We start from the raw sequence: 23491 nt of genomic DNA on the forward strand, positions 1-23491 counted from the left end.
TCTGTCTGCCTGCCTGCCTGCCTGCCTGTCTGCCTGTCTGTCTGCCTGTCTGTCTGCCTGTCTGTCTGCCTGTCTGTCTGTCTGATCTAGCCGCCTGTGACTTTTATCTCTCCTTGCCATTTCGTTTATGACTTTGTTACGGTTACATTGAGTTAGATTGAGCACTAGAAACTTTAATGGACAAGGTCAAACTAACCGGCTACAAATCGTTATGAAGAGGAAAACATTGCGGGAGAGGATTGGGAACCCTTGTTGACAGAAAACTACCTTTTATTGAACACAATACTCTCTCGGATTGTCTAAAATTGAGTATACCTTAAAAGAAGTCGTACTTAAAAAGAGGGAGGCAAGGGGCGCAGCATCTTCTGCTCAAACATTCACAGCAGTCCCATCGCCAAGAAACAGAACTTCAGGACACTTTTCACCAAGGCACTTGCTATCGCCAAGAGCTCCCCGCTTATATTAGGAGGTGACTTTAATGCCCCCTACCAGGCGTGGGGATACACTTGGAATAAAAAGAAAGGAGAGGGTCTATGGGACCTCGCCACAAATCTCGGACTGAGCCTAGTCACCGATCTGGCTTTTCCCACCCGCTGTGGTACGTCTACGTGCAGAAACTACACCAGACCTCACTTTTGTGAAACACTCAAACGAATCTAGCCGGGAAAACTCAGGCACTGATCTTGGTGGTGACCACTATATCATACACATTGATATAGGAATACCGAAAGAACCGACTAGAATCTTTCGGTCCACTGATTAGGACCTTTTTAGAAAAGCTGGAACAAAACGACTAGAGTTGGAAACCATAAAAACTGGCAGACAGTCTTTCCATACCTGGATCAACCAGCTCACAGAGGACCTACAGGAGGCCACTAGAAATATTACGGCGGAAGACAGCATAGAGACCATAGATAGTAGGCTCGCACATTTGATCAAGGCCGAGCAATCTGTCCGGCAAAGACGGAAAACACAAAGACTGAACCGAAGGCCCAGAAAAAAGACAGCATTGATGAATAGACAGATAGAGGAGCACTCACAAAACCTCATAAAACAACAGGGGGAGGAAACTTGCAACCAGGCTGACGATAGAATCAAACGGGGGGGGGGGGCAGTTGGAACCTCCTCAAACACCTATCGAACGAGAACGAAACTAAGTTTAACAAGCGAACGCCATTGCGAAAATAGTACATCTGGCGAGCCAGTCTAGGACTCAAGAGGTTATCATGCAGCAGCTTGCGGAAAAATATCTCCCACTTAAACAACCGGGAGATAGCGATGAACACATATAGTACTCTGGACCTTCGTGCGAGGAAATGGAGTGAAGTACGAGCTGCCCTCCATGATCTTTTTAGCATATCGGCAGCTGGGCTCAACGGCATTACTAACAAACTGTTAATGAATCTAGACGATGACAATATCACTTTCTTTTTGACGGATCACCTCACCTACTTAAGAAAAAAGAAAGAATATGCGGAGTAATGGAAGCAAGCCAATACTATTCTCGTAGCCAAACCAGGTAAACCACTCACCCTAGATAGCCTCCGTCCTATCCCACCTACGTCATGCCTAGGTAAAGCTATATAACACGTCATTCTCAACAGATTCACGCGCTACGTCGAGCAACATACTCCCATGTAACATGATCGGTTTCCATTCTGGGCTGTTGACTAAGGACGCCATGCTCCTCCTGAACAAGCACCAGCTCATACAGGTTATCCCAGTGTATACGAGAGTGCTCCTAGGTTTCGACGTCGAAGAAGCTTTTGATCGCATAGAGCATAAGGCCTACCTCGAGGTCCTATCTACTCTGGGTCTGGGCGAGAGGCTTTTCCGCATAGTGAAGTCGTTTATTGGTGGTAGACAGGTGAGCCTCACACTAGGAGAACTAGAATATAAGTTGAGGCACCAGACAACAGAGGCAACCCACAAGGAGCTATGCTCTCACCCATTGTATAAACTTAGCAATGAACAGAGTTGCGAGGAAATAGGAGCAAATAGAAGGTATACACTTCGCAATTTATGCCGAAGATATAACCCTATGTAGCGCCTATGGAACTATAGGCCGAACAGAGACTAGGATTCAGGGGAGTGTAGACTTCGTGCAAAGCACTCTCGGCGAAACGGGGCTAGATTGTTCAGTGTCGAAGTCAGAAACTTTGGTTATAAAAAATCGAGGTAGGGGCTGAAGACCCAAAGGCTATGTCCCAGGTGAAGAACCCAACAATATTTTGCACTGTCAGGACGGATCCGCGACGAAACATGTCAAAAAATTAAAGTTATAGGCTTCTACATAGAAGCTGGAGGTAGCTACCTCACTGCCATTCAGCATATTTCCAAAGAAATTGACCAAGTACTCAGGCTACTAAAGAGAATCATTAACCGACACAGGGGCTTTGTTGAGAAAAGCACTCTAAGTCTACTACAGGCCTTCGCTCTCTGTCACTTCACCTACGTGGCAGGTCTGCTACAATGGTCGCAGGCCAAAAGGAACAAGCTCAACAACATTATCAGAAAGTTAGTCAAGGCTGCCCTAGGTATACCCAACAGGGCGTCAAACGACAAACTCATGAGCTTAGGCGTGCACAATACAATGCAAGAAATGGCTGAAGCGCAACAGACGGCGAAGCAGAAAAGAATAACGAGGACACATGCGGGTAGGTTGATACTCAAAGCGATCGAGTCAGTCCCCAATAGATCAAAAAACTTGAAGAAGGTCGAGGTCGAACAGAACGCGGAGCTCAGAGACGTAATCAGAACCACTTCCTTGCCGAGTAACTTGCATCCAGAACACAATGTTAGCAGGCGAATGTGAGAGCGAAAGCTTTATTAAAAGAAATCGAACAGGTAGGACAACAGGCAACCGTCGTAAACGCAGCCTGGGTGAAAGGCCAAGAGGCCTATACAGCTGTTGTGGTCGACAGCCAGGGAGAGGTACGGTACACGCTGACTATACTCACAAAGCACTCCACGGTTGCGGAACAAGCCGCGATTGCTTTAGCGATCAGGAACAGAAAATGGTCATACGTTTATAGCGGCTCCAAAGCAGCATTTAGGAGCTTCGACAAAGGCTATGTCGCTGGAACACTGGTTAAACTTATCAACAATGTCGATCTTATCAATACTGAAATCCGATGGTTCTCTGCGCATATGGGACAAGTAGATGAAACTCGGGTCAACCTCAATGAGGTGACAAATGAATTGGCACGAGGACTCGCTTGCCGTGCCGGTCAGACCCGATGCGACGCCCACTACCATTCCGGGGACAATAAAGGTAATTCATTCACATACAACGATCTCCCAAAATATTATTACTTGGGGCGCAGGTAATTTCCTTTGCCACACGCGAAATTGAACAGGGCTCAGGCAGTCACGCTACCTTTACTGCAAACCGGAACTAACCCCACTACGTATTTTTTACATAATATTCACCCTGACAGTGAAATTCAAGACAAGTGTGACACGTGCGATGGCTTCATTAGATTCAGACACATGCTGGCAGGCTGTCCCGCAACTCTCACTGACATCAAAGAACAGTCGCTTTACTGGCAGATGATGGTGCGAAGCGCGTCTTATTAGGATCAACTACGGGCAGTCCAGAAGGTCCACGATGACGCCACAAGGCTGGGCTAAACGGTACCGACATGGACGCGGCTCGCCTCGGTCTAAAAAGACCAGACTTCAGGACATAAATAAAGTTTTGTGAATGAATGAAATATTGTCACCACTATCTTAGCATCGCCATTCATCACTCTTTTTACGCATCCTTCTCCTTTCCCGGTGTAGAGTAACTGTTTATAGAATGCAATTGGTCAGGCTGAACTCTCTCTAACTCAAATGCCTGCTCGTATAGGTATTTCAAAAGGTGCCAAAAGTATTCTCACAGCTCCGTATCTCATGAAAACAGACCAGCGCAAGCATCGAAAATTGCGAAGAACCACAGCAAAATGTGAAGAACGAAGTACGATTGGCTCAGACCACGTGATTCGGCAGGTTGTCAAGCCGTTAGCCCATCGGCAGGACTGATATGTTGAGAGTTTCAAGTAATCCTGCGTTGACACCTTGCATGTATTCATCACAGGGGGATATTGCTATGTCTATTTACACTCGAAGCTGGAAGTTAGCTGCGGGTAATTGCCGGTTCACACGGCACGCTGAACAAACCACCAGGCTCAGTCAAAAATGCACCGCTGTCATGGAATTGCTTGCCTTACCCCACTTCGCACCGAAAACAAGCCCCCTTCGCTTTGCACATTACCTTCGAACTCTCGTTTTTAGATTGAAGGCCCCACCTCCACTCAAGGGAGTCAGTGAGCAAAAACACTAGGTGCACGAGCCAGCAACGCAGTGCGCGAGAACCGTCGTTAATGCGAAACTCAAGATATTTACAAACAGCCTTCGGAACCAGCTCAGCATGGCACTAATTCACACAGGAGCACCGAGAGCCCGGAACAAACGATTCCCGCAGAATGGCGGTCAATGAAACTTACGCAGCGAAACAACGGCAGAAAAGCCAGCCCGAAACATAACAGCAGTAAATCAAACTCACACGCAACCCGCCATAAAATGCAACCATCGGCTCGCGTTAGCCGACGTCCCCAAACCGGCGTAGTCTCCCCTATGAAGCAAGCTCGGAGGAAACACCCCTCGTGTCTAGCGTGACCGACGCCGCATACTATCGCTCGCCCACAGTAACATGCTCGCCCGCCACCAAAAAGCCACCGGTCTCATCTCACCCCCTTCTTGTCGGCCAACCAAACTACGAAGCAGTCCCTGATTAGTGAACACAGTTCGTCGGGCACCGCAACACTTCATGTTTAGTTGCGTGTACCTGTCGATGCAGTTTGTCAGGCACGTCACCACATCACTACTCGTTGCATGTCTGTGCCATCAGTTGCACCGAACTTTGCCTGCATACACGTCACGCTACGCATGAAACTTCGTGACCCGTCTTTGTCCCGCCGGTCGCACAAAATGGAACGTGCACGTAGCATATGTCGGTATTCCCACCAGCCCATGCCGGCGTTCCAAGACGGGTGTTATCCTTGTGCTTTATGGAGGGCTTGTGGGCCCTGAAGTTGCTGCGTGTGTTCTACAAAATGCAAGAATTATACAGCAGGACAACGAAACATTTGCCCCGTATCTTCATGCTACACTGCAAATGTCGTCGAAGGACGATAGTCTTGTGTCAGGAGAGATGTTCTGCGCTAGAAAAGAAGATGCTCTGCGCTGGAGAGAAGTTCTGCGCTAGAAAATCGGTGGATGGTATTCTGGAGACGCATCGTCAGAGTGCCTCGAGCGTGCACCTGAGGCGAACGAGCGCATCGAGTCACGTTACACGTGATACATGAACGCTATCTGGCAGTTTTCGTGAAAGACGAACAGCGCGGCGTGCACGCCCGTCTTGGAGGCGATGTGGTGTAGAATGCGAGGCGACTGGTAGGTGCCGCCACCGTGTCGTCTTAGCAAAGCGTTGGAAACACTTGCCCTTTTGAGCATCGTTTTGCACTGTCAGCACCGCGTCATAAATGCTATAGACGTTATAAATATTTATGCGTGCCTTCTCTAGTATACAGCCACACATAAAAATATTGACATGTTGTTATGGTGCCTCAGATATGCGCAGTAATTGCTTTCGTATTGGCAATCGCACAATTATGAGCGCTAAAACTTGAGCAGTTTTGGAGGGTTTTGCGGACGGGGTCCACCGTTTTGGGTATCGTTTGGTGTCGTTTGAAGTACTATTAAGGGCGAAAAAACTGACAATTGTACAGACAGACAGACCAAAACTTTTGCGTCGAAGGTCCCAGAAAAAGGCTGTCATTTTTAAATAAGCACCGCATTCTGATTCAGATTGATCATACGCAGCGCAGTACTGTCAAAAATAGTGGTTGAATTAGTTTATATACGCGTATAGTGCACGGTCGTAGTAAGCTGCGAGGTACAACACGGTCACAAGGCCTGTTACTCTACGATCTCGTTTGTTTTTGAGAAGGTATGCCAACCTAGAAATTCACTTTTCAATCAAGTAGAGACCATCTCAGAGTGGCAGCAAATCCTTCTGCTGCATCACCGAGTGAATCCGTGTGGTAGAGCACTTGACTGCCAACCGCGAACTATAGAGGTCTCCTGCCCTTTTGATATTGATTGCAATGTTCCAGGCGGGCTAGTTGCCCGTTCACCCTGGCTTTCCGCAAACTTTCGCTCCAGTGACTAGAAAGATTTCGCGTGAACGTCACATGGTCGCAGCTCGTAAATACCGAGTCATGGGTGAACGCATGTTCGATGGGGAATGTGAGCTTGCCACCTAAAAGAATGGCTGCCGGAGTAAAGGAAGCTCAACGATTCACCGTTGTTTGCGTGTCAAATGCCATTTCCAAAACGCCGGCATCCCAGTGTTTTGTGCCGGTCAGTGATAGCCATCATCATTGTTTTATGGTTACTGTTGACACACTCAGTAATGTTGTCCTGAGGGTGGCAAGGTATTCTTTTGTGGTGTACACTGAGAACTTTGCAAGTGCCCGCAAATGATCTACTTGGGAAATATGGGGCATTGTCTAATATTAGCTTCTTAGAAAAACCGAAGCGAGAGAGGGTCTGCAACAGACACTCCTAAATAACTTTTGAATCGAGCCGGCGTAACGGGTACAGCTCTACTCATCACGAAAATGGTCAGTGGCTACTAACAAGTACCAACACCCCTTAGTTGATCTGGAGTACGAGCTCATTGCGTCACAGGTAATGATTTGCCATGTGTACCTTGTTTTCACAGATTGCATGAGGCCTGGCGGTTTGCTTCCCTTCGGTTCTGCAGTCTGGCAGCTAGGGCAAGTGCGAGCGTATGTTAAGACGTTCTTTCTCAAGTGCAGCCTTGTGGCGACGTGACACAACTTACTTTTGAACAGTTCTCTTGCCATTACTGTGACCAGCAAGGCGTTTGTCCTCAAAGTACGTCAAGAAAGTTTTGCGTAGAGTTCAAGGAACAAAAACGCGAAACGGGGAGTCGTCCTCCTGCGTCTCAAGTGAGGGTATGAAACGCAAGGCCAGGTCGTCATCGGCTTGCAAGTAGCTGCCATGTGTGTTTATGGAACGTTTGTTTTCAGCCACCAAGCCACTACCTGTTTGCTTGCCCTGGTTGTCGCTTCTTTGAGCGGCAAGGAGCTGCTGACATGTGACAAGTGTTTCCCATACATCTTCAGCCACTGTCGCAACCAGAACCTTGGCGGCTGGTTCATCATCTCCGGACAGTGGCGCTCGGGAAATCACGTCAGCCACTCTGTTGCCGATGCCTTTCTTGTACTCCACTTTGTAATTATTTTTCTGAAGAGAAAGAGCCCCCTGGGCCAAACAACCGGATGGGGTTTTCAGCTTCTACAGGTGTGACAGCGCCTGATGATCGGTTTGAATCGTAAATGCAGCTCAATCCAGGTACATGTCGAATTTATTTAGTGCGAATACGTATTGCAAGGCACTGTTTCTTTGTTATGGTGTAGTTTCTTCATGCACATAAGAGAGTGTGGCTCGCAAATGCTAGTGGTTAAAGCAACCCTTTATATTCTTGAAGCAAAACTGCTCCAAGGCCACATACCCTTGAGTCGGCAGCAAAGTGAAGGGTAAGTTTAGGTCAAGGAAGCGCCGCCGTGACGTATCAGTGATAGTCTTTGACCGAGCCTGGGATTCTGCCTATCCCATGTTTAGTCCAAGACCGATGGGTCCCGTTGCGCAAGAGTTAGTGAAGTGGTCATGCCGGATCAAAGCAGTGTGCTATGACATAGAGGTAGAAGCCCACCATACCCAGAAACCGTCGCAGGCTGTTGACACCCGTTGGTGGTGGATATTGCGATAATTGCCTGAAGTTTCTGTTTATCTGGTCGTATTGTGCCTTGCTAGGCAACAAAATCTAAGAGGTTGATTTTGTTTGAGGCCAACTGAACTTTCTGGGGGTTGATGGTTATGCCTGCATCTTGCATTCGTCGTAAGACTGCAGTTAGGTTAATCAGGTGCTTGTCGAAGGTTTGCGAAAAGACTACCACGTCGTCATTGTAGCCCAATGCATTGTTGAATTTGGCATCTGGAAGCACTGTGCTCATGTCGCACTGAAATGTGGCTGGTTCATTGCACAATTCGAAAGATAACCTCGAAAACTAGAGCCATTCTCTGTGGGAAGTAAATGCTCTTTTCTCATCATCGCACTCTGCTAACGGAATTTGCAAGAAGCCTCCACTAAAGTCAAGGGCAGTGAAGAATTTTGCGGCCCGATGGGAGGACATAACACAGTGGATGATTGACAAAAAGGGGAACCGTGACAGCATTTAACCGCCGGTAGGCTACGCACAACCGCAAAGAGCCGCTCTTTTTTGGAGCTAAAAAAACTGGAAACGCCCAGGGACTGTTGGACGCTCTTACAGCAACAGTGGCGAGCATTTATTTGAAGGTAGCGTCTTGAGGTTCACGCTTGTGTGCGCTCAGGGCACGCGGGTTGGAACAAATAGGGCGGACGTCACCTGTGTCTATCCCATTTTCCAATACATTAACCTTGCCAGCAGCCTCAGCGAACATTGCTGCAAAGGGCTTCAAGGCTGTTTCGATTCTCGCTTTTAGCTCCGATGGCCCTTTGAAGGATTCTATAACTCTAAAAAAGTCCTCTTTGGTAAACGGATGCATATTTGTTCCTGCAAATCAGGCTAGGATTGTGGCAAAGCTCACAGAAATGGGAGGCATTGAGCATTGGTGCCGTGGCTGTAGGACGGACAACTAGCACAAATCCCAACTTGGCAAAAAAATGGCATCCCAAGTTCACGGAACAGGAAAGTCCGGGTAGGTGTAGGAAACGTCGACGAAGTTTTCGCCCATCGAGTGTAATCACCAAAGGAGCTTATACGTAGCAGGGACGACAAAGCTGATTAAATGATTTGTGGAGTTTAACGTCCCAAAACCACGATATGCTGATGAGAGAAGCCGTAGTGGAGGGCTCCGGAAATTTCGACTACCTGGGGTTCTTTAACGTGCACCCAAATCTGAGAACACGGGCCTACAACATTTCCGCCTCTATCAGAAATGCAGCCGCCGCAGCCGGCATTCGATCTCGCGACCTGCGGGTAAGCAACCAAGTACCTTAGCCACTAGACCACCGCAGTGGAGGGGACGACGACAAAGGTGAAGCTACGTGCAGATCAGTGTTTATACTTCGCAAAGCTTGCCATTTAATCTTGCAGACAATATTTATGCGATCCCCGAAAATAGAAACAGCTCAGCCAGTATCTAAAAGAGTCAGGACATTTACTCTTGCCATAAAAACTATCCCTAACGGAATTTTCTCAGCGTGTGTGACGAGAGACAGAAGATTGCTCGATGTAATGTGAAGTACACCGTGGCTGTTATCGGGTGGTGAGCACTTTGCAGGAGCGTTGGTTTTCGATTCTCTGGTAGTTGTCCAAGTGCGCAGGGATGCGGCTTTATCTCTTTGGGCGTGCGCTGCTTTGCCAAAGGTTTCCTGTGGTTGTGCCTCCTGGCGGGTGGATGATGCGATGACCAAAACAACCGGCATCAAGACTTCTGCGACGGGGCTGGCTGTTCTTGAATACGATCCGTAGCCCACAGAGGAGCCGCAGTAGGTTGTCGAGGACCTGCGTTAACAGAGAGGACACAGTTGGCTAGAAATTGGCATGTGCTCACCAACACCGATCCCACTCGTTTACCCAGCAGCCAGGACGGTGTCTTCTTCGGCACTGGCTCCTGAAGTAGCCCCGACCACCACGATGTACGCATACCGGAGGGCTCCTGCCAGTGCCTCCTGCATCAGAATGGGCGGTAGCCGCTACGGGCTTACCTTGTGTCAAGGCACCGGGTGAGGGTGACCCACGTTCCTGGGTCGTTAACAGAAAGGCGGACGAAAAAAACCAATTTTAGTGGCTGAATTAGTCTAGAGCCCTTAGTGGGGCGGTAGGTGAGGCTACTGGGTCGCAAGAACCAACCTCATGCAAGGACCGAAGCTCTCGTAAGGAGAGTACGTATTCTAGGAGGCTTTCACCCTCAGCCTGGGTAAGGCTGTGCAGTTCATTTTTTAAGGGAACTACTCTAGTTGGGCGGAAGAAATTCGGCGTGAAATAGCTGCTAAAAGTGGGACCAACTTTTGAAAGACTGGCGAAGACGCCAATGGTCAGCCAAACCAGACAGGGCGACGGGCAGAACGCGTAGAAGAAGACCCCCTTATGGAAGGGCTTCCACGTCACGATAATCCCGTAGCTCTTGCCAAAATTCTCTGACTTACTTCTTGTCCGTGTATCCCTCGTATGTAAGCACAGCCAGCGGTAGTCGAAAACTGTCGGCTCGTGTAGCCTGGCGTTCCAGCAACGTGGTCAGCTGCTCGACAATACGAGACGTATCTTGCGCGAGCACGTTCAGTTTCGCCTTGTAGGGCATTATATAAGACTTCAGGACAGTAGGGTTTGCACCGTCGTGAGCTGTAAATTTACCGGAACGCAATAGCACTGGAATGCTCCAAGAATATTGCGTTGGAGCTGGGCCGACAGGACATTTCTCATGCTGTTCTCACGTGGTTCTCGCGGTACGAAAGCGAACTGCAGCGAAAAGAATGAAGCTGAAAGAACCATGTTGTAAGGAATGAAAAGAGGGTCAACTACATGCTAAAACTACCGCCAGATAAAGACCACGCTTGCACTCAGGAGGGTCAGTGAGCCAAACTTCACAGTGCACGAGCCACCAACGCAGGAAACAAGAACCTCGTTTAATGCACTACTCAAAAAATTGCAAACAGCCTTCCGAAACGGCTGAACTCTGTACTACCGCAGATAGGAGGACCGAAAACCCGGAACAAACAATGCCCACAGAGTGGTGGCCAATGAAGCATACGCAGCAAAACAATGGCAAGAAACCCAGCGTGAAACACAACAGCATGAAACCAAACTCACTCGCGACTCGCCGTGGAATGTGAGCCATCGACTAGCTTGAGCCGACGCCCCAAACCGGCGTGTCCTCCCTTCTGTAGCGCGCACGGAGCAAAGCCCCATTGCGCCTAGCGCCACCCACACCGCTTCCCTTCGCTGGCCTGACACCGAAAACTCGCGCATCTTCTTATCTGCCTGCCAGTTTTCTGCCCCTGAGGCTTTTTTGGATGCTGACGCTCGTCCCGCACATGTGGAATGCGCATGTGCTCTCCTCGCCCTGGTTCTGCCGCGCGTGCTACAGAGAAGAACCCAACAGCCCGACAGCATAAGCTATAGTTGATATGCTGTCATTATGTTAGAAAGCTCAGGGTTGCAGCAGAGCCCACGATTAAAAGATGATAGGTGATGTTAACTTTTTCAGGACCGCCTGTGCCTAAGTCGTCTGTGTTTCACGTGCACGAGCAGCATTTTAGAGCGAACTTCTTAGCCACCCGGTGCTCCTTCTAAGAGCTGAAGACTGTTCTTGTGAAGCTAGCTGGACATTAATTGTCGGTTTCAGTCTCTCTTTAAAGAAGACATCAGATCTCAAATAGTAAATATAGCCGAATGTGGTAAAGTGGTACCTCTGTAATAAAGAAGTAGTGGGTCACGCAAAGCTCTGCAAACACATCGTCGATGCTTAGCACAAGACGCTCGGCCCGAACGTTGTTGCTGCTTCCGCTGGCTAGGCCTACGCTCCTACCAGGTCTCAAATAACAGTTGTGCCGAATATAACAAAGAACTGAGACAGCCAGAACCATTATTTGAGACCTTTTTGGAGCATTGGCCTAGACAGCGAAAGCAGAGACAGCCATTACTGTTATTTGAAACCAGGTAGGAGCGTAAACCTAGCCAGCGAAAGCAGCGACAACGTCCGGGCCGAGCGTCTCGGGCTTAGCACTGACGATGTGTTTGCCGAGCTTTGCATGACCCAACACTTGTTCATTACATGTTTCCCCTCGCTGAAGACTGAGCCAAGTAGGTGTTCTAAGGTGTCGTGAGGACAAGTGGTTCGTGATACGGTTTGAGACGGTCCACGAGTACAATTTTGCGGCCTCGGTGACACAGGTTCGCATAGGCTTGAGGGGTTCGATGAGGTAGTTGACAGCAGAAGTTAGCTCTATGACACGACAAGGTCCATGGTACCTGCTGATGAACTGTAGAGGTACAAGGAGTAGCAGGGCTGCTGCTTGTAGCTCTACAAAGTTCATCAGCAGGTACCATGGGCCATGTACCCACGGACAAACGAGAGAGTTGGGTGGTAAGTGGTAGTGGAACCATCTATCATCGTAACGAAATTTCTGTTGCCCATGTTCTTGTGTTGTAAGGGTGCGAGCTGATTGCCGACATTCTTCCGCATAGCGAGTGGCTTCGGAAATCGGTGTGCCTTTGGTTTAGTCGGGTCGGTAGGGGAGAATGGTGTCGATTGGAGATGATGGCTCTCGACCATAGAATAAAAAGAAGGGATAAAAGCCTGTGGTCGCTTAAGGTGCGGTGTTGTAAGCGTACATTACGTAGGGAAGGAGAAGATCCCAGTTGGTGTGGCCAGAAGGGACATGCAAAGAAAGCATGTTGCCAGGAGGGTGCTTGAAACGTTGGGTCAAGTCGTTCGTGGGCGATATGCGGTAGTACAGCGGTGAATCACACGGTTTTCAGCAAAAAGTTCTTGCATAACATCCACGTGAAATACGTAGGCTCGGTCGCTCTAAAGTTTAGGTGGAGCGGCCGTTTCTACATATCTCGTGAGATGGTCGATCACTACAATAATCCCACGGTGCTCAGCTGATGTGGCAGAGGACCATAAAGGTCTATTCCAACTCGGTCGAATGGTCGCACTGGGCACGGCAACGGCTGCATTGGTGCAGTAGGACGACCAGGATTGTGCTTACGGCATTGGCACTCTTATCAAGATGGAATGTACTTTTGGACCTATGTGTACATCCCGCGCCAATAAAACCAAAAACGTAGCCTGGCGTTGGTTTTAAGCAAACCAGCGTGTGCATACTGCAGATCGGTATGGAAAGCAGCACATATGCTGGCACGGAGATGCCTGGGTATGACAAGTAGCCATTTGCGGCCGTAATATTGGTAGTTGTGGCGATAAACTATTGCATCTCGGATGGTGAAGTGAGAGGCTTGTCGGTGTAGTGCTCGAGATGGCGGGTGGGCGAGTGTCTCAGAGAGGTAATTCATCAGAGACGCGATCCAGGAATCTTTTCTTGCTCCGCAGCTATGTCAATTGGTCCTGATAGTGGAAATGAGTTGATTTGGAAGGAGACACTCGCAATATCAGTGGAAACAGTTTTGCATGACCCACCACTTCTTCAGTACACCTCCTTCTTACATTAAGAATTATAACAGCATGATTACTGTATAGCTAATTCAATGGATACATAATTTTGTAGTTTAGGTAAATGTGTGTCGCAAATTACAACTCTCCAATATATATTGTTAAAAAAACCTGGTCACTACTATCTCTTCAAGACTGAGCATGCATGACTAAACTTCTATCAGATATGCCGTACATTGAGGCGCCAGGGTAAATTGTCATTCATACCCAGCAAATTTTTTGACATGTGCCGATGATCACTAACCATCTGTCTTGTTTGCAAAAGAGAGCACAGGTAGAAATTTTGCTAGGTGACGAGACACAGTCTTACAGTGCGATGTGGAGTAACTATTCTATCCTGATATGCATATTGGCTTAGGCGTTGTCGCTGAAAGGCACCACAACTATTTTTCTCCTTCTTATATTCGTAACGCAAATGCTGGTGACTATGTTGGCCATAACATAAAAAGCATATTGATGGTTATTTTTCTTTTTCAGGAAAGAAAATACAGTGACTTACGAAGCAATACGAAAACGTGGGCCGGCAGAAGCATTCACAGCTCTCGACAGTAGTAAGCTATCAGTGTTTACCATGTTCCTGATGCGAGGCTTTCAATCACTGTTGCTTGACTGCTTTGATCCTCACTTGATAATTAGACTTCATGATCGGTTGTAGATTTAGCTTTTTTAACGCGGTGTTAATGGAACGTTTTTGATGGTGAATTTTCTCTGCCATAAAATTAGGTGTTCTACAATTATGGCTCTCAAGAAACTTAAAGCTCCGAGAATGTTGATGATACAGTTTCATTTAGATCAATAAACCAGAGTTCCAATGACAAACATACTCACATTGTGGATAGCTTGAGTTCAGGGTAAAAAACCAATTACGTTGATGTCACTATGCAGCCTAACTTTTTATGAATACATCAGCCACCACAGCTTCCAAAACTGCTGCTTCCACGTGAAGCAAACTTCAATGACGTCTGCTTGTGCGTCACTAATAGTAGCGCCATGCGAAGCAGCCATGGCAACGTCAGGATATCTTGTGCGAGCACATGACGAGACGCACAGACCACGTTGTGACATCCGGATACAATACGAATCCAAAGGATTGTTTGAAAACCTAGTGGTATTAACTTGTTAGTATGCACTCTCGCTAACAATTACATTGTATATGCTTTTAGCGCTTAGAAGTTTACTCGTCACAAAAAAAAGAACACTGAAATTGTTTCTGTCTGTACTCTCCCTGGCATTGGTAAACAGTTTGATGACCATTACTTTTCTGTGTTGTGCAACTAAAGAGAAAATCTTACTGAAACAGATTTTAAAGGCCAGCGTAAAAAAAGAACATTGTCGTTTTTAGCAGTGTCATTGCTAGCAGTCGCATTCGACCACAAACTGCAGACTCATGATGTCAGAGGTCAGCGTCGGAGACCAATGAAAAAAACAAAAGTCTTGTGTTAGTAAGAACTTAGTGCAATGCTATACCTTGTTTATTCGCAAGTTCTGTAGACGAAAGCCCACAAACACCTTAATACGTCACAAACGTTTGACGAGAGGGGTTGATCGCAGAAATTTTAGGAGGGCCTTCGTCGCTTTTTGGCGTGAAGCTTAAAACGCGTTTGTTGCTGGGTGGAATGCGACATGTGACCCCGGTTGTGTATCGATTTAAGAACAAAACCTTTCCCATAACGTAGCGTACAAGTGGCTATAAGTATCTATCTAATGGCAACTTTCATACTTGAAATGTGGCTGTTTTCTTAAGGGTTTCTCTATCTGTCTGTCTATCTGTCTGCCTGCCTGCCTGCCTGTCTGTCTGTCTGTCTGTCTGTCTGTCTGTCTGTGTGTCCGTCTGTCTGTCTGTCTGTCTGTAGTCAGTCTGTTCATCCGTTCAAACCTGCTGAGTGAGTGATAGAACTAGGCATTTACTAACCAAAAAAGGCATATATGCTTGTACAGACCCCAAAAGTACAATGAGTAATTCACCTATGCTAACTGAGTATTTTAGGGGCGAAGCTCCTTAGGGCGTGGGCTGTGCGCCCCCTGTAGCCTGTATGTAGCCACCTCTAGTTTAGTTCTTGCAGTGTTCACTAGATGGCGGTACCGTCCCCTGTATGTAGCCACCTCTAGTTTAGTTCTTGCAGTGTTCACTAGATGGCGGTACCGTCTCCTGTATGTCTAGTTCAGTTCAGGCTGTCAAGGTGGATGGACGTGTTTTTTGAGCGCTCCGGATCGACTGCGCAGATAAGTGTTTTTACATGTTTTGAGCTTGTCTTTATAATTATAAGGCAGCGGTTGAAATCTTCGTAGTACTTATTTTATGGTACGGCTTTTTCGGGGGCCAGACACCAGGTATTTATTAGTTAGTGCGGGTGTGTGTGTTTGAAATTTTTTTGTTTTTTTTTGCCACCCCGTGGGGGAGGTGCGCGTACATTGAACACGCAAATTTTTGTAGTAGAGCTTAGAGTTTCTTTTTTTTTATTCTAAGTGCAGGGCTCGAGTTTAGTAATTATTGAGTATAGGGACAATTGGTGTCAGAAAGGTATGGTTAAAAAGACCGTAAAGTGTTCAGGATGTGGAGTGGGTTTGAAAGTGGACCCAAGCGTAGAAGCGGATGGAGAAGAGGCTGGCGCGAAGTGTAGGCAATGTGAGGTCGAGGAAAAAATGGAGAAAATGATGGTTGCCCAGAGTGAACTGCTGAGGAGAATCGCCGAGCTCGAGACTGCGGTGGCGACAGAGCAAGAAAAAACGAGGGCAATGGGAGAAAGACTGAAGTCCGCCGAGGAAGCGCTAGCGAAGCTGAACAAAGAAGCGACCTACCGAAAGAACAGTAAGGAACCGGCAACGAGAACGGTGGAGAAGCAAAAGCAAGCAAGCTTGGAAAAAACAGGTTTAGCCGGTTCAACTGTCGCAAGGCCCAGCTTCAGCGAGGTAGTGGTGGGGAAGGAAAGGAACAAAGCAGCCGGCGTCACAGGTGCAAGTAGCCCCCAGGTGCAGAACGCTCCAGCTGAAACGTCACAGCATGTGATAATAGCCGGGGACTCGAATTTAAATCGATGCACAGAAGCCTTCAAAGAGAGGGTAAGAGGTGACAAGAGGGTTGCGGTAGGGGCGTTCCCAGGACGCAAGCTGGAAGCAGTCATGAGGCAAGCGAGCGCAAAGCTCAAAACGACAGCTGATAGACGAAACCTCGTGATAATTTCAGGCGGTTTAAACGATGTCCTCAATGAAGATGCAGAAGGACTAGCAGCCACACTGGCGAAAGGCGTCGATGACATGCGCGCCACTTCTCCTAAGGTACAGGTAGTTATATGCACGATACCGGAGGTACCGGTGCGTGATAGCAACCTGCAAAGAGCGGTGGTCAACGCAAACCAAGAGATATGGCGGATGAGTCGAGAGAAAGGCTTTGAGGTGGTGGAAATAAACAGAGAGGTGCATAGGTGGGGGGGTTTTCAACGAGACAGAATTCACTTCGATGAGCGGCTAGGTCATGAGGTGGGTTGGCGACTCGCAGGACGCGCAGTAGCTTTTTTGGGGGGCAAGCGAGCCCTTCGGGGTGCAGGATAGCTAGTAACGAGGAAAACAACCAGGGAGACTCTTCGACAGCTGGTATGGACAGATACGATTCCAAAGTGGCACCAATATCTAAGATAGGTAGAGTCCGGGGCATAAATAGACGTAGCCACCAGCGCCGAGCCAATTCAGACATAGGGTATATTAACATGCAGGGTGGTAGGAACAGGCTGAAGTGGGAAGAGATAGAAGAACAGCTAAGAGAAGAGAGGCCGATGGTATACGGTTTTGTAGAAACACATCTCAGGGACATGGAACAACCTCCGAACAATCCGGACTACGCGTGGGAATATTGTAACAGAACAGAAGGCAGCAGAAAGGGGGTGGTATTGGGGCATCCATTCATAAAAGTACAGACTGGCGAAGGGTCAAGCAGGAGTGCAAGGAACATTTATGACTAAAAGGGAAAGTGGCAGGTCAAATGACACTCCTTGGTTTCGTGTACTTGTGGACGGGAGCAAAGGCCAAAGAGGAAAACCAGGCAATGGTAGAGTGTATATCAAAGGACATTCAGGAGTTAGGAAGAGAGTGCGAGATAATTATACTAGGAGACATGAATGCGCACATAGAAGATATAGATGGGTATACCGACCCGACAGGCAAAATGATCATGGATATGTGTGAAAGGCTTGATTTGATCATTTGCAACAGTACCGAGAAGTGTGAAGGGCAAATAACATGGGAGGTAGGAAGGCTTCAGTCGACGATAGATTATGCACTGATGTCCCATAGGATGTACGATAAGCTCAGGGGAATGCACATAGATGAAGGTGGCTCCAGAAGTCTGGGTAGCGATCACAAACGCATCAAGCTAAGTTTTGGAAGATCAGTGAAAGTGGGAAGGAGACAAGATGAGCAACTACAGGAAAATTTTTATCCAGAAAGGCAAATTGAAATAGCCACTAAACAAATTGAGAAAGTAATCACGGAGGATAACAAGACAGTGTGGACATACATGAATCTAATTAGACTCTTTGAGCTAGAGCTTGTTAAGACGCGTGACAAATCACCCCGGAAAAGAAGACACAAACCCAAAAGTTGGTAGGATGAGGAAGTTAAGAGAGCCTTAGCAAAACGTCAGGAAGCCTCAAGGGAACACAGACATGCTAAGCAGCGGGGTGAACCGACAGATGATGTTGAAAGAAAATGGGCAACCTTTCTAAGCTGTAGAAGGGATGCATCCCTTCTGATCAATGAAAGGATTAGAAGGAAGGGAGCTCAGTGGCTGGCAGAAGTGCATAAAAAAGATAAAAAGGCAGCTGCGAAATTTTGGTACCATCTAAACTCCCTAAGAAATGAGACGAGCCTAGAGCAGATTTTTATAACTACAGCCCAAGGTGCTAGGCTAGAAGGGGACGAAGCTATTGAATATATAAGAACAAGGGTGACAAAAAAATTTCAACAAAGAAGCACTTTATGCACCACAATAGACAAGGACGAATCAAGTGGTGCAACGGCTCCATTTTCACAACAAGAGTGGGAAAGGGCTGAGAAAAGGGTTCCTGGTAGTACATCAACAGGCCCAGATGGCATTCCAATTAGGCTGATAAAGACATTAGGTCCGAAGTCTAAGCAGGCTTTGAGAGAGGCAGTGAGCAAAATAATAATCGATGGTGAAGTTCCCAATGGATGGAAACTTAGCAGGATGAGCATGATCTATAAAGGAAAGGGGGAAAAAGCTGACATAAACAACTACCGTCCTATAACAGTGACATCAGTGGTCTACAGGCTGGCGATGCAAATTATAAAGGAAAGACTGCAGGCGTGGATAGAGGATGAGGGGGTGCTGGGGGAACTGCAGAATGGGTTTCGGAAACACAGGAGGTTGGAAGACAATCTGTTCTCACTGACGCAGTGCATCAAAATAGCAGAAAAGGAACACAGGCCCCTGTGGCTAGCATTTTTGGATATCAAGGGAGCGTACGATAGCGTGGTTCAAGAGGAATTGTGGGGAATACTGGACACACTAGGCGTGGAACATGTAGTCACTAATCTTTTAAAGGGTATCTATAAAGGTAACAAGGTAGTTATAAAGTGGGAAAAACAGGTATCCAAGCCTGCAGAGGTAAAACGGGGGCTTAGGCAGGGGTGCCCCCTGTCACCCTTATTATTCATGATGTAATTACAAGGATTAGAGGCAAAATTAGAGGGAAGTGGACTGGGCTTCAACCTCTCTTTAGTCAAACAAGGAAAACTTATTGATCAGGCACTACCAGCATTAATGTACGCAGATGATATAGTGCTAATGGCCAACAACAAGGAAGATTTGCAGAGATTGATGGACATCTGCGGTAATGAGGGAGATAGGTTAGATTTTAGATTCAGTAAGGAAAAATCAGCAGTCATGATTTTCAATGACAACGAAGGTAGTGAGCTTAGAATACAGGAGGTCACGCTAGACATAACAGATAAATACAAATATCTGGGCGTGTGGATAAGCAATGGGACCGAGTATCTGAGGGAACACGAAATATACGTGACGACTAAAGGTAACAGGAATGCAGCAGTCATGAAAAATAGGGCACTGTGGAATTATAATAGGTATGATGTTGTGAGAGGAATATGGAAAGGGGTCATGGTTCCTGGGCGGACGTTCGGCAATGCGGTCTTGTGCATGAGATCAGAAGTTCAAGCAAGATTAGAAATTAAGCAACGTGGAATAGGTAGGCTTGCTTTAGGAGCTCACGGGAATACACCAAATCAGGGAGTACAAGGTGATATGGGATGGACATCATTTGAGGGCAGGGAAGCTAGCAGCAAGATAAAATTTGAGAAACGATTGAGAGAAATGGGGGAAGAGCGTTGGGCTAGGAAGGTTTTCAGCTACTTGTACATGAAGAATGTCGATACAAAATGGAGGAAGCGAACCAGGAAGTTGACTGGTAAATACTTAGAAAACAGCAGGTGGCCAAACCAAAAAGAACTATCGGTTAAGAAGAAAGTGAAGGAAACGGAGACTGACATGTGGAGAATGGGCATGATTAAGAAGTCCGCACTAGAGATCTATCGAACTTTTAAGCAGGAAATTGCCAAGGAAAGGATCTATGATAATACTCGGGGTAGTTCTCTACTGTTGAAGGCCAGGACGGGAGTACTGCGAACCAAGACATATCGGGCCAAATACGAAGGGGTAGACACAGTATGCAGTGCGTGTGGAGAGGAAGAAGAAACTGCCGAACACTTGATAATATTCTGTAAAGGGCTTCACTCTATAGTTCAGGATGATGGCACAGAGTTTTTCGAAGCACTGGGGTTTAGGGACCGGGAGGGCAAAATAAACTTTAAGCGGGTAGACTTAACCAGAAGGAGGTTATCTGATTGGTGGGTAAAGTCAAGACACGAGTGAAAATTAAACTCTTCACTGCAAAGTACGAATCCTCAAACTCACTCTTTAAGGAAAAAAAATAAATATAGTTTTTGGTTCATTAGGTGTTACGGCTTGGTGGCGCTAGCCACCACCCGATCTAAAGGGTACAGCCATATCCATCCATCCATCCATGTAGCCACCTCTCGTTTAGTTCTTGCACTGTTCAATAGATGGCGGTACTTGTAGCTGATGATGAAAAGATGCAAGATGTTATAAACTAGATGGCGGTACTTGTAGTTGATAAAAGATGCGAGATGTTTTAAAATAGGAATGATGTCACATATGACGCGTGTCATTGGTTGAAGGCAATCGTTCGATTTAGTGCGGCGACGTACGCTGGGGGGGGAGCGATGTAATAAAATCGAGGGGGCAAAATGTACAGAGGATTCATGGTTTACCAGGTTTACCTCCGGAGCTTCGCCCACTCATCATCATTCACTTCGTGGATATGGCGGCACTTTTTTTACCAACTAGGTTTCAAGAAAAATGACTCAAAAGACCCCGTAATCTGATTTACAAAAGTGTGAGCATGATGCAGATGTGCCTCGGATATACAGGATGGTAGAGAGGCACTGTGAAATGGTGTGGATTTAAACGTCAAATGTACTAGCGTCGAGCAATCTTGCAGTGACTTCTGCTTGTGAAGAGAGAGGAACATCTTTATTCAAGGGAAAAATTTCATGGAGTAATGGTGGTTAGGCCGTGCCTTGCCGCCATCTGCTCAGCTTGCTATATGGCTTGGAGCTGCACTTTAAAGCTCGTATTGTGGAGTACATCTTCCCACGCCTCGGACGAGGCAGTGCTCAGGATATCAGGTGGGTGTGGATCCTCACTGGAGCCCCATAGTATATGAGAGAGGGAGGCGATGGGGGTCGCCTCCCTCTGTCATATACTACGGGGCTGCAGTATTCGTGGCGTCCATATTGAGGGCCTTCAGTCAGGTATTCGTGTTAGGAACAACCTGTTACAGACTGTGAAAATGGGCTTCGAATTTTGCATCTAGGTTCATGAGAGCCTCAGAAACTGGTTTAGAAACCACCGCAGTGATGTGAGTTCCCGCATGAAGCGACACGGTGTAGGTGTTCAGTTTTGGCCTACCCGCAGGCTGCGATTGCGGCTGAGCTGGGGAAGAGATGTCCTCAATCGGTTGCGAGTAGGTCGCGGCTGGATGTACAAAAAGGTCTGTCTAGTTTTGCTTTTATTGACTGGTTGTATTGTGTAAGTTTTCTATCTGGGACAATAATTTTGAGAGCTGAGACTGCTGCAAAGAAAGTTGTGTCATAATAAAGAGTTCTCCTGGAACAACTTCCTCACCTGTATATCTCGCGATGACGTTGGTGACGCTCTGAGCAATTCGGGGAGACATTGGTTCCAGGCCAGATTGTTGGGACCAGGTGCGTATGAAGACTGCGAGGATCTCCGAGGCGAAACAGAGAGAAGAAGAGAGGCAACGGGGACGAGTAGAGGCGGCTATTAAAGTGGGACCATGATCGGAACCTATACCACGACGTGAATCTGGACTGGAACTGGGGCTTGGACTAAAATGTCGACCAGGATTGGCTACTTGTGATGGATTCACAGTGGCCGGCCAGTTCCTGCTGCTGCTGCTGGCCGAGAGACGGGTATTACTGCTGCTTGGACGGTGAGTGATTGTGGCAAAGGATCGATAGCTGTGGTTTGGTGCTTCGTCAGGTGCTTGTGCCAATGCCTTACTAGACAGGGTAGGCTTCTTAATGTAACCATAGTTTCAGTTCCAACTGTTCCTTGCATGACCGCCCTTAAAAACAAAGCAGCGGGCACGACGTATCGATTGGATACGGATACCCGTGGGGTCGGTGGGCATTCCTCGCCACAACGCGCAAAGCGGTCTTGTTTCAGGTGAGGGCAAACTTTGGTTTGGTGACCCACCATGCGGCAGTTAAAGCACGCTTCTGCTCTTAGGTAGAAGGGGTAGATGCGAATGTAGACACCGTAACAAAAGATCCATCGGGGCAAACGGTCTCCAAGCATGGTTATAAGCACGTGGTAGGTTCGTCCTATGCGGCGGCCACCCGCGATAGGCAAGGTTGGGTTTCACTCTTGCAAGTTCAAGATTTCTGCATTAGTACACCTGTTGTAAGCATTGAATATGAAGTCACAAAATGCATCTTCGGGCGATGGGGCGTTAACATGAAATTCGATGGTGCGGACTCTGATCTGCAGTGACGCGACGCAAGGTAGGCTTGTACTCGAACTGATTCTTGTACACTGTGAGGGCGAAGGTGTTGTTTGTGCGCAGAAACCGCACTTAGTCGCGAGATACTGTTGACTGGTCAGTAGCGACGCGGCTTTGAGCAGGGCTTCGTACAGTTTCCATGGCGGCTGCTTTATAAGGTCGCCGGCAGTTTCTGGCCATCCCACGATGTGTATAGCGTGACGCGTCATCCTGTAAAGTAAAACGCGCCTTCTCAGGGCGCAGGCGTGGTTTGAGGTCATTACGTGGTGGCGTCGCTTGCTGCATGTTGATCACGTGCGGGGTCGCTTTGCGTAGTTCCAGGCGTCGATTCTCCTAGGTGCGAAAACCGAGCGATGGATGCCAGGAGCCGTGTGATAATTCTTCTGCCAAAATCGTGGTTTTAGGGGCGAAGCTCCTTAAAGCGGCACCCGTTCGTCCCTCGTAGTCGTAGTAATAGTCATAGTGTGTAACCAGTGTTACATTTTGACCTGGAAGGTGGTGCCTTTGGGAGATTTCTGTTGTGCTTTGTTGAACAATGAAAAGTTCCCGGCGTGCGCGTCAAGTAAAGGTCGAATGCTCCCGTCTCTCATTCCCCATTAAGAGCCATTGGTATGTGCAATGAGCACAATCTGACGAGAAAGGGTTGCTACGTTATACTCGCTGGGTTTAACCTCTTTAGTTTAGAAAGCTTCAGCGAGCGTTAGGCCGCAGTGAACTAGTATATACCATGAACTCGAGGTGGTTAAAGGTGGGAAGTAGACCCCAAGCGCAAGCCGTGAGAAAGTATGCGTGTGCCACCTCTCGTTTAGTCTTTGGAATGTCCACTGGATGGCGGTGCTTCTATATGGGGAATATATGATGAAAAGATGCGAGATGATGGTACTTGGAGTGTTGATTAGATGGACAAACGGACACACAGACAGATGCATGGAAGGACGCATGAATGGACGCAGGGGTGGACGCATGGACGAACAGAGGGACGGATGCTCGAAGAGACGCACGCATGGAGGGATGAAAGCAAGAACGAGTAGATGAACGAATGCTTCGCCCTACTCGCC

The 23491-nt window shown here is 47.6% G+C and overlaps 1 long non-coding RNA gene across 1 annotated transcript; it reads right to left on the bottom strand.

Moving 5' to 3' along the window:
* Window positions 1–9262: 9262 nt before the first annotated feature.
* Window positions 9263–9861, bottom strand: LOC142769274 (uncharacterized). The gene is made up of 2 exons (XR_012885744.1): window positions 9699–9861; window positions 9263–9626 (listed from the first exon to the last, which is right to left on the bottom strand). It is a non-coding gene; the product is annotated as an uncharacterized LOC142769274 (long non-coding RNA).
* Between the last annotated feature and the right edge of the window lie 13630 nt (window positions 9862–23491).

This window comes from Rhipicephalus microplus, chromosome 8 (assembly GCF_043290135.1).
Source record: "Rhipicephalus microplus isolate Deutch F79 chromosome 8, USDA_Rmic, whole genome shotgun sequence".
NCBI lineage: Eukaryota > Metazoa > Arthropoda > Arachnida > Ixodida > Ixodidae > Rhipicephalus > Rhipicephalus microplus.